This window comes from Bidens hawaiensis, unplaced genomic scaffold (genome assembly GCF_021521415.1).
Source record: "Bidens hawaiensis isolate Kalapana, Puna unplaced genomic scaffold, B.hawaiensis_p1.1 tig00010181_1, whole genome shotgun sequence".
Taxonomy (NCBI): domain Eukaryota; kingdom Viridiplantae; phylum Streptophyta; class Magnoliopsida; order Asterales; family Asteraceae; genus Bidens; species Bidens hawaiensis.
Genome location: NW_027491773.1, coordinates 221,828 through 232,595, shown reverse-complemented (window position 1 = coordinate 232,595; position 10,768 = coordinate 221,828).

Genomic DNA, 10,768 nt, shown 5'->3' with positions numbered 1-10,768 from the left:
AAATTTTGAGTGTTCTGGTCAGAATTCGACTCCCGATTGGAAGTTCGGATTTTGAACAGTAAAAGCTCGTTTATTTTTTGAAAACCTCATAACTTGAGTTCTATACATTCATTTGAATTGTTTCCAGCGGCTATATTCTCGGTTTTTACTCTATTATTATTTTATGTAAGTCTCAGTACTGTTTGGATCAATATAATTGTTGTGATAATCTTACTCCTTTATTTTATCCATCGTTTTACTCACTTAATCGTCAAGGTAATTAATCACTCCCCTATTTAACTATTTTAAAATAATTTTGAGGACTTTATGCGAATCTACTACTATTATTCATACTACATATTATCCATACTAGAAAATCATGATTATTGTGTTGTGATCAATTAAATATTTATTTGCTAATTGCTTACTTGCTTATCTATTTAATTCTAACATTCGGAGAGATCCAACATTGATTATAGCATGTCTATCATGTCGTCTTAGTAGCCAAAGCCCGATTCGCTAGGTAATGGCCAAATGACGCAAATTACTTGCTTTCATTTAATTGTTGATACTCACAATATTTTTTTTCAGTTTTTATCTTATACTGTGTAACATCCTTAATTTTGTAATACTAAATAAAGAAAGGTTATGTTGTGAAACGTGCGTTAATATTCAGTTAAGATTAAATATTATAAAGAAAAGAAGTATGGATTTGGAATAATTAAAGATGGAATAAGGGATGGGATAGGCCTTGGATCCATGGGCTTAAGAGGGTATAAATATCCCCTTAAACCTCTCTAAAACCCTAGATCCTCATTTCCATCTTTCCATAATCTCTACACACACATATACCTACGCCATACATGGCCGAGAGAGAGAGTAAGATCCGAGATCAAACGAACGTTGATTCTTGATAGATTGTTAGTGCACGGTTTTGCGTCTTGAGTCTTTGTATTTATCATTAACGTATTTGTCGTTTTGGTATATGTAATAAACAATTAATTTATCTTGTAGTTCGTTAATGTAATGCCTTGTTCGCTAAGGATGTTTAGCGAACTAGATCTAAAGCTTTATCCCTCCTGATTCGTTAAGGATGTTTAACGAATCAGGGGGTGATTCGTTAAGTATTTTCCTTTTTAATGTATGTAACGAATTGGACTTTAGTTCGTTAGGGGATGTTAACGAACAAAGTCCATTGTCTATTTATAGTGAACACTGTTCACAAATTAATATAAGTTTTGAGAATTAATTAACGAACCTCTCTCCAACTCTCTCTCAATCTTCATATTAATATTATTCACCTTCATACAACTAATACATATATATATATATAGATAACATATTAACTAAAATCAATGGCAATTACGAGCTAGATCCATATTAGAAGTTAATTATATACAACTCAGATATGAGATATGTGTTAGTAAGGACTAACTGAGATCAAACAAGTGGTATCAAAGCTTTCGGTGCTCTTTTGCTCTTGAATTTGATAGTTAATTCGTTATAATAGACTTTTAATTGTTATTTTGGGTTAATTTTATGTTCGGTTTGACTTTGAATCAAAATAAGGTTGATTTGGTTTGATTATGGAAGGGTTGGATAAGATTTGGATTTGATAAGGTACTTGTGAGCTGTGGTAGACTGGAATTGAAGTTTGGATTGAGTTTGGATCGAAATTGGTTTGGATCTGTTTTGGCCGTAAACAGGGGTTTGGTTTTTGTCAAATCGGTTACGAGTTAAGTGTTAATTGATTTACTGGATGATGCGAATGGATTCGCCTTGTGATTACGAGTAATTTGATGGTTTAAGTGTGCGATTTGGTTAAGTAGTGGTTAAGTATTACTGATTTGGTTCTGGGTTTGTGCTCATACGATTTCCAGATTTCTGGAAATCACGTTTGAAGATTTGAAGATCTTCAAACGAATTTGAAGATTCATCAATATCTGACCAAGTCGTTATACACTGTTCATCAATTCGTTGGTTGATTCGTTAATTTTTAAGCTCATTCGTTATGGAAATTGATTGATTCATTAATCAATTCGTTACAAGTTCTGATTCGTGTCTACTGATTCGTGTGACACGTGTCATACCTCAGAAACTGTTTTATAACAACCAGTGCCACGTGGCATTCTATGTCAGAGTTTGTTACAAACCGTTGTAACAACCTGATTCGCTATAAGCTGTTTCGTTAACAACTGTAGCTGGTTCGTTATCTAATTCGCTAAGTCTCTCTTAGTGATTCTTTACAGTAAACTTTCTAATTCGCTAAACAATTCGTTAGTTTGACTGATTTGTTGACCTTCTAATTCGTTGACCATCTAATTTGCTAACATTAATCTTAACTTCGTTAAGGTGTGGTTTGTTTGCAACTGTTCACAGTTCGTTACACTGTTTACAGTTCGTTAACTAATTTTAGTTTTAATCCTCAAAGTTTTAAACTTGTCAAAAATGGCGGGTATGTATGCATTTGCTTCCCAAAACAAGTTGATGCAACAAATGTTACAACTGGACACCGAGATTGGTTCACATTCAAAGTGTCCACGTTTGATGAAATTTAGCTACTTTGCTAAATGGGAACCCCGTTTTCATGCTCATTTGGGTTCAGTTCATCCTGACTGCTCATATTGCATTGATGAGGTATATTTTGTTCCAATGATTGGTGATGACACCATTGGTTACACTCCTAAAGCTATTTCTCAATATTCACAAGAAGAGAAGAAAACATTAGAAATCGAGATGAAGGCTTATTCTACTCTGACTATGGCTTTACCCGAAAAACATATTTCATCAAGTGGGTAGTATAAAGATTTGTGCTTCCTTATTTCTGCATATTCGTATGAGAAGTATGGGGAACACAACTGAGAGTAAGAAAGTAATGCTTAAGTTTCAATTTCGAAACTTTAATTTATTGAAAGGAGAAACAATTGAGGAGATGACTACTAGGTTTAATCATCCGATTGCTGAGATGGACAAGATGAGATTGGAAACTTCTGAGGTTGACAAGGTTGACACGATTAAGAGTGCATTACCAAGTTCTTATTCAACATTTCTAATGGTTCTAAAAGAGAATAACTATTTTGCAAATGAAGACTTGACTGCCACTGAATTCTTGCAAAAGATTGAAGCAAGAGAATATGATCTTAAGTGTCAGAAATCCTCTAAGGATAGTCAAGATCCTGCTTTCTATGGTGGTAGTATGCCTCTAAGTTCAACTATCTCTCCTATCACTGCTTTTCTCACACAACATGCAAATGAAAATGAAACAACTGTTTAAAATGATCCAAGAGCATGTTTTTACACTGCTAGTAATTCTGGATTACTTAGTGGTTCTGGAAGTTTATCTAATACTAATCCATTTCCTTCACCACCTAGTGTCAACATGAAGGAAGCTGAACAAAATTTTGCTTTTCTAACAGCCTTCATGTCTTCATATGAAAACTTGGTGAGTAGTAAGATAGCCACAAGTGATCTAACTGATGAGGATTATGATCAGATTGATCTAGATGATTTGGAATCATGGACTTAAAGTGGAACATGGCTATGATCGTCCGTAAGGTTAAAAGATTCATGAAAAGGACTGGCAAAGATCTTCCGGCCTTGAACAAGAAATTGGGATTTGACAAGTTAAAAGTGAATCCTATAATTGTCAAGAGTTCGGGCATTTTGCAAAGGAATGTGACAAACCGAAAAGGGAGTATACTGGTCCTCGTGGTCAAAATCAACATTCTTCTACACCGCGAGGTAATGATGCTGAAAAGAAACCGTCTACTTCTGGTTCACAAGCAATGTTAGCTGATGGAAATGATTGGTCAAAACGACTGTTGTGTAATGAAAATCAAGCTAATTTGGCTATGTTTGGGCTGACTAAAGACTTTCAATATGCAAGTGGATGTGAGCTGTCCTCTGACAATGATTCTGGATCTGATTCTGACGACTTTTGTGACAAGCCTCCAACTGTGTTTGCTTGCATGGCAAAGATCAATGAGGTTAGTCATTCTATCTCTGCTACTTCATCTGTTAAAGTAACATGTGTTGAATGTGAATCTAACAAACCTAAGTTAGAATCTTTAAAGAATCATAATCATAGTCTAGTGAGAGAAATTGCTTCTCTGAAGGATACTTATCGACAATCCCTTGAATCTCAAATGAGATCTCGAGAAAAGATTGAAGCATTGTCGACAAGTAACCATGATCTCAAGGCTGAGTTATCTGTGAAAATGACTATTAATGACCAAAAGTTTCAAGAAATCTTGAAACATAGATCAAAGATAACCGAGCTTGAGAATGAGGTTCTTGAACTGAAGAACAAATTGGGTAAATTTCCAAATTCTTCTTTCCTGTTGAATGAAATTATTGAAGTGTCTGGAAAACAAAAAGATTCAAAGAAAGGTATCGGTTTTGTTGAAATTCCGCCACCCATTCACAATGATTATAAAATTAATCCTTTTGCGAAACAAGAAGAGGTAATTGTGAAAGAACCAGTGATTTCAGAAAATGCTAAACTTGTTAAATCTGAAACTGTTAAAACCCAATTTGCTCCTCCAAAACCTCATGTTGAAAGTAACAAAGTCTTTGTTGAGAATGTTGACAAAGTAATTATTGAGGATGTGTTTGAACCTGAGTTATACACAAGAACAAGAACATTCCTAGTTCTAATCATATTCTTTGCGAGCCTCATGAATTTGAGGAAGCTGTGTATGGTTCACACAAGCCTCATGTGACTAAGGTTGAACAAATGAAAGTTAAACCTGTGAAGGCAAAGAAATCAGAAAAACCAAAAATTTCTGATGAGGACTTGATGCGTTTCATTTATTCTCCTAGTTCTAAGCCATCATCTGCTAGAGTTTTTAAGTTAAAAGGAATGAATACCATGTTCGCTGGAAAGGATATCCCGATTAGTATCATTAAACCGGAACTAACTGAGAGCGTCTTTGACAATGAAACTGACAAGTTGAAAAATTTGAAACGTCAATATGTTTGTGCCAAGACATAAAACTCATCAGATCCAGTAATTAAAGCAAAACAATTGTTAAAACAAGCTAAAAAGGTTCAGTTTGTCAAATCAACTGGAACAGATACATTGAAAAGTTTTTCCAATTGTTCTAACCTTGACTTTTATATGAAAAAGAAGTCTGTCACTTCTGATGACTTGGCCAAACAATTCACCAAAAATGTAAGTTATCAACCTTCGGTTGCGTATGTTTCTGCCAGACCTCAACATGGTCATGTTGACATGCGAAGTTGCTTTTTGTGTGGTCAACAAGGTCATGTGGTGAGAAACTGTGGTAAACAAAAAACTCAAAATCTCCATCCTTTTGTCAAGGATCATTCTAAACTGATTCATGTGATAAAGGAGATCTTGAAATGACCAATGTCGTGTGAGGATGATACACATATCATGTTTTCTAATGTGAATCCTCGAAAGTTAATTCATGTGAATGAACTCATGGTCAAGTGAACCAAAATTCGTTCCAACTGAGCCCATATGTAGGAACACGAATTCAAATATTGTTCAAGCTGCTATCTGAGACGAAAGTCAAGGAAGCCGGCAACATATTCTCAAGGTGCCCAAGACTGAGGCTTGGGCTGCCTTTTTGAACTAATCAGTTTCTTTTGTGTGTAGGGTACATCCAAGACCATTTCTGGTGAGAACTGGATTATGGATAGTGGACGTTCTCGTCATATCACTGGAAATCTCAACCTATTGACCAACGTAAGAAATATTCAAGGAGGATATGTAGCTTTTGCTGGGAATTCTGGGGGCATGATAACACAAGAAGGTGATGTTTCAAATGGTCATATTACTTTTGAGAAAGTCAATTACTGTGACAAGGTGGATCATAATTTATTGAGTGTGCCGCAAATTTGCGATAAGAAGTACACCACAGTATTTACTGATAAAGAGTATCTTATCTTGAAACCGGGATACGTGATTCCCGAGGACATGGTTGTCATGCGATCACCACAATCAAATGATATTTATGTCTTAAATATGAGCTCTAAAGTATCAACGTCTATCGAAACATGTTTTGTCTCCAAAGCAACCGAGAAGGACTCTATTCTATGGCATCGTAGAATGGTCATATACATGTTCGAAAGATGAATTATTTAATGGCTAATGACTTAGTTGAGGGTGTCTCGTTGAAGAACTTTAAGTTATCTGATCACTTCATTGCATGCAAGAAGGGCAAGCAGAAGAAAAAGTCTCATCCTTCTAAGTTATTGAATTCCATTGATACTCCTCTTGAACGACTTCATATGGATTTGTTTGGTCCTTTGAATCGTGCGAGTATCTCTGGGGATTGGTATTGTCTTGTTGTCATTGATGATTATTCAAGATACTCATGGGTGTTATTTATGAGTTCGAAAGATCAAACACTGGTTTTGGTACAAAACCTTATCATTAAGATCGAATCATTATATAAACAAAAGGTGAGGAGAATTCGAAGTGATAATGGAACTGAATTCAAAAACACTGTATTGGATTTCTTTTTTATTCAAAAAGGAATTCATCGAGAGTAGTGCACCTTTTGTACCTCAACAAAACGTTGTTGCTGAACGAAAGAATAGAACTTTGATTGAAGTTGCAAGAACTATGCTTGCTGATTCTAAGCTCCCTGTCCAATTCTGGAATGAGGCGGTGAATACAACATGTTATACGCTTAATCGGGTTTTAACTGTTAAACGACTCAAGAATACAAGTTACGAGCCTTTGAACAATCGAAAGCCTAATTTAAAGTATTTGGAACCTTTTGGGTGTCCTTGTACAATGTTGAAGAAGGATGCAGGTAAATTTGAAGAAAAAGCTATCGAAGGATATTTCTTGGGATATGCATCTCCAAATAAACGTGTATTTAATTTCACGTCTGGTTGTGTTGGGGAATGGTATCATGTGGATTGTCAAAACTCCACAACTCCTCCTCAAGGGAAAGGTCATGACTGGATGTTTGACTATGATGGCTTATTTAATTCATTTACTCCTTCAACTGAACACATCGATGAAGATCTGGTTGGAGCATACTTTGAGGATCATTTGACAATTCCAAGATTTTAAAGTTCTAATGATGCTGAAGCTCGACCTGATGCTCCAACTGAAGAACCATGTGATGCTTCTCCAGCTAGTCTTGATTATTTATCTACTTCTTCTGATGACAATCAAGCTGAAGATCCTGTTATTGAACTTGACAGTGATAATGTTTCATCTCCTGAACTTGGTGAACATTACACTAATTTATTTGATAATGATATTGTTCCTGAGAATCCCACTCTTCGGATTCATGGATATCATCCACAGGAGAACATAATTGGAGAACTTGATGTGGGAGTTCAAACACGTCATCAAGTTGCTTCGTCAAGTGAGAATAACGTATTGTGTGCTTATGATGACTTACATTCCTCTGGAACTGTAAATGTTGCTAAATTCACTTGCTTTCTATCTCAAATTGAACCAACAACGCCTTGTATGGCTCTTCAAGATCCTTCTTGGGTAGAAGCTATGCAAGAAGAATTACAACAATTTGGGATTTAATTGATAAACCTGCTCGAGTCAAGAAGGCGATTTCGACTAAGTGGGTATTTAAGTGTAAGAAAGACAATCGTGGGGTAATCATAAGAAATAAGGCACATTTGGTTGTGCAAGGTTTTCATCAACAAGAGGGTATTGATTACACAGAAGTATATGTTCCAGTTGCAAGTTTAGAGTCGATTCGAATCTTTCTGGCATATGCTGCTTATAAAAACATCAAGTCTATCAAATGGATGTTAAAAGTGTTTTTCTCAATGGTGAACTACATGAGGAAGTGTTTGTTTTATAGCCTCCTGGTTTTGAAGATCCTGATTATCCAGACCGAGTTTACCGATTAAACAAGGCTCTGTATGGTCTACATCAAGCCCCGAGAGCTTGATATGGCACGCTCGCCGACCATCTGACTGATAATGGCTTCAAGCGAGGGACTGTCGACTGAACTTTATTTCATAAGACTGTTGGTGATGATCTTCTCCTAGTTTAGATTTATGTCGACGACATTATCTTTGGGTCTACAAACGACACGTTGTGTAAGGAGTTCGAGAAGTCCATGCAAACGAAGTTCAAAATGAGCTGGATGGGAGAAATGAATTTATTTCTAGGGTTGCAAGTTCACTAGTCTGCAAACGGAATTTTTATTCACCAGACCAAGTATGTGAACAATGTCTTAAGCCGATTCAAGAAATCTGCCGGAAAAATCCCTTCTACTCCTCTCCCTGTGGGTCACAATTTATCACCGGATGAATTGGAGGATACCGTTAATCCTACCCTCTATCGTGCCATGATCGGTTCTTTAATGTATCTAACAGCTTCTCGCCCCGACATTATGTCTGCTGTTTGTCTTTGTGCTAGGTTTCAAGCAAGTCCCCGAGTGACTCACCTAGATGCGGTTAAGATAATACTTCAGTATCTGAGGGGAAATCCAGACATCAGGTTGTGGTACCCCAAGGATGGTACTTTTGATCTTATTGCTTATTCAAACTCGAACTATGGAGGTTGCAAGATCAACTTCAAATCAACGACTGCAGGATGTCAATTTTTGAGAAACCGGCTTGTTTCCTGGCAGTGTAAGAAGCATACAACGGTCTCCACTTCAACCGCCGAAGCTGAGTATGTTGCAGCCTCGAGTTGTTGTTCCCAGGTTTTGTGGATACAACAACATCTTCGCGACTACGATTTGAAGTTTCTTACTACTCCTATTTTGATTGATAATTCTGCTGCAATTTCTATCACAAAGAATCCCGTACAACATTAAAAAACAAAGCATATCGAAATTCGATATCATTTTATACGGGATTGCTTTGAGAAGAAGTTGGTTGACCTTGAGAAAGTACATACTGACTTTCAGAAAGCCGATCTGTTTAACAAAGCTTTTGACAAAACGCGTTTTCAATTTTTGCTTGGTTTAAATGGATTGAAGACCCTAGCTGATATCATTAAACAAGGATGACTATCTTTATTTTCTGTCATTTTTTCTTTTAAATTTATTTTGGTTTTAAGGGGTGAAAAACTAGAAAATAAAAACATATTGTGCTTTTCGTTTGTATAGTCTGTAAGTCCTGAATCTGGATCAATACAATATGATATCAACCTGAACACGATGTTAGCGCGGAATCCTAACAACGTGATGATTCAAGAACGATATATACGAAGAATATGAATATAATGAATACGATGTAATACTCCAAATGCACAAGATTATATTAATAAACCGTCTAGTACATGAGATTACACAAACACGTATTACTCTCTAGATGGTGGCTATGAAAATGTTTAATGTGAACAGCCAACTAACTAGCATCCAAAACCCTATACAACATGTTCTATATATTGGGTATCCATCACACTAGCCCAACTATAGCCCAAGGCCCACCAAGATCCATAAGGATCTCGGTTTACATACATAGCCCAATACTAAAACCCAATAAACATATAACTACGTACAAACCACCAAATATGGACCCAACAATCTCCCCCTTGGTTTGTAGCTTCGTTCTTGTTTATTCCACTTCGGACTAGCCTAAGAGAAATCCATAGGGATTTCGGTATTATACCAATGCAATTCTTCAACTCGTCTTTGTTTATGTCACTTTAGTCTTGATCATGTCATGGCATTTTGATATCGTCAGTCTAACCTAATTATGGCCCAACAATCTTTCCCTTAGACTGATGCTTTCAAGATCTTCAAAATCTTTACTTGAACATAATCAACAACTTCAGTGATCAGCAACTTCAGCATCTGCATCCAATAATCTATCATCTCCCCCTTTATGAAAGCATCATCCAATTTGAATCTTAGATACTTCATATGCTTCCGTTGCAAGAAATCAGTCTTGAAAGAACAATCAACTTTGATAGAAAGATCAACCAAAATATTTTTGAAAACAATTAAATAAAACAAAATAAGACAAACATATTTTTGTAAGTTTTATTTTTTTATGTTTTTTTTTCTTGAAAAGACTTGAAATGAGATCAAACCAGCTAAACCAACTATAACACAATAACCGATATCATATTTCATGAGTTGAAAACTTCCAAACAATTTCTTAACATATTTGTTTCGACAAGAGTAATCAAGAAGTAAAGAATAAAATAAATGAAATAAAATAAAACCAAAAACAACAAATAAAACAAATTTAATCACCCAGTCTTCTTGTAATTTAGCTAAAAATTGGGATCAAATTTCAGTTTTTGATAAAAAATGCCGCCTTTATGAAAAGATCCGAACATGGAATCATATTGTTTAAGGTGATTTCACAAAGATTCATGTTTAGCGTTATTATGACTTAAATAAACAGGTTGATAGAAGGTATAACGAACTTAGCATGATTTTCATTGCATCAGTGATATGAATTAGGTTCAGTTCGGCATAAAGCTTAGATGGACATCACTCATGGACCTGTGATGCCTCCTATCTCTTCTCAAAGCGTATTTGGCTTTCCCCAGATCACCCCAATTTGACTCCAACCCCCTAGTGCTTGATCAAAAGATTTTATATAAAAGCAAATTTAAGCTTTAAGGTTGACCGTTGGACTTAGTGCCAGTAAACTGACAAGCCTTTCATTCGAGACATGATAGGACTTACTTGTGTGCCCCCATCTCTGTAGTTCTAGTTTGACCCTTTAAGCTTTTGAAATACCAAGTTTTTTTTAACAGCACAAATTATATACATACTCATAATAAGTTTTTTTATTTTTTTCTCATGTTTTTTTTTATCTTTTCCCTTTTTTTTTATCTTTTTTTTCATCTTTTCTTTTCTTTCAT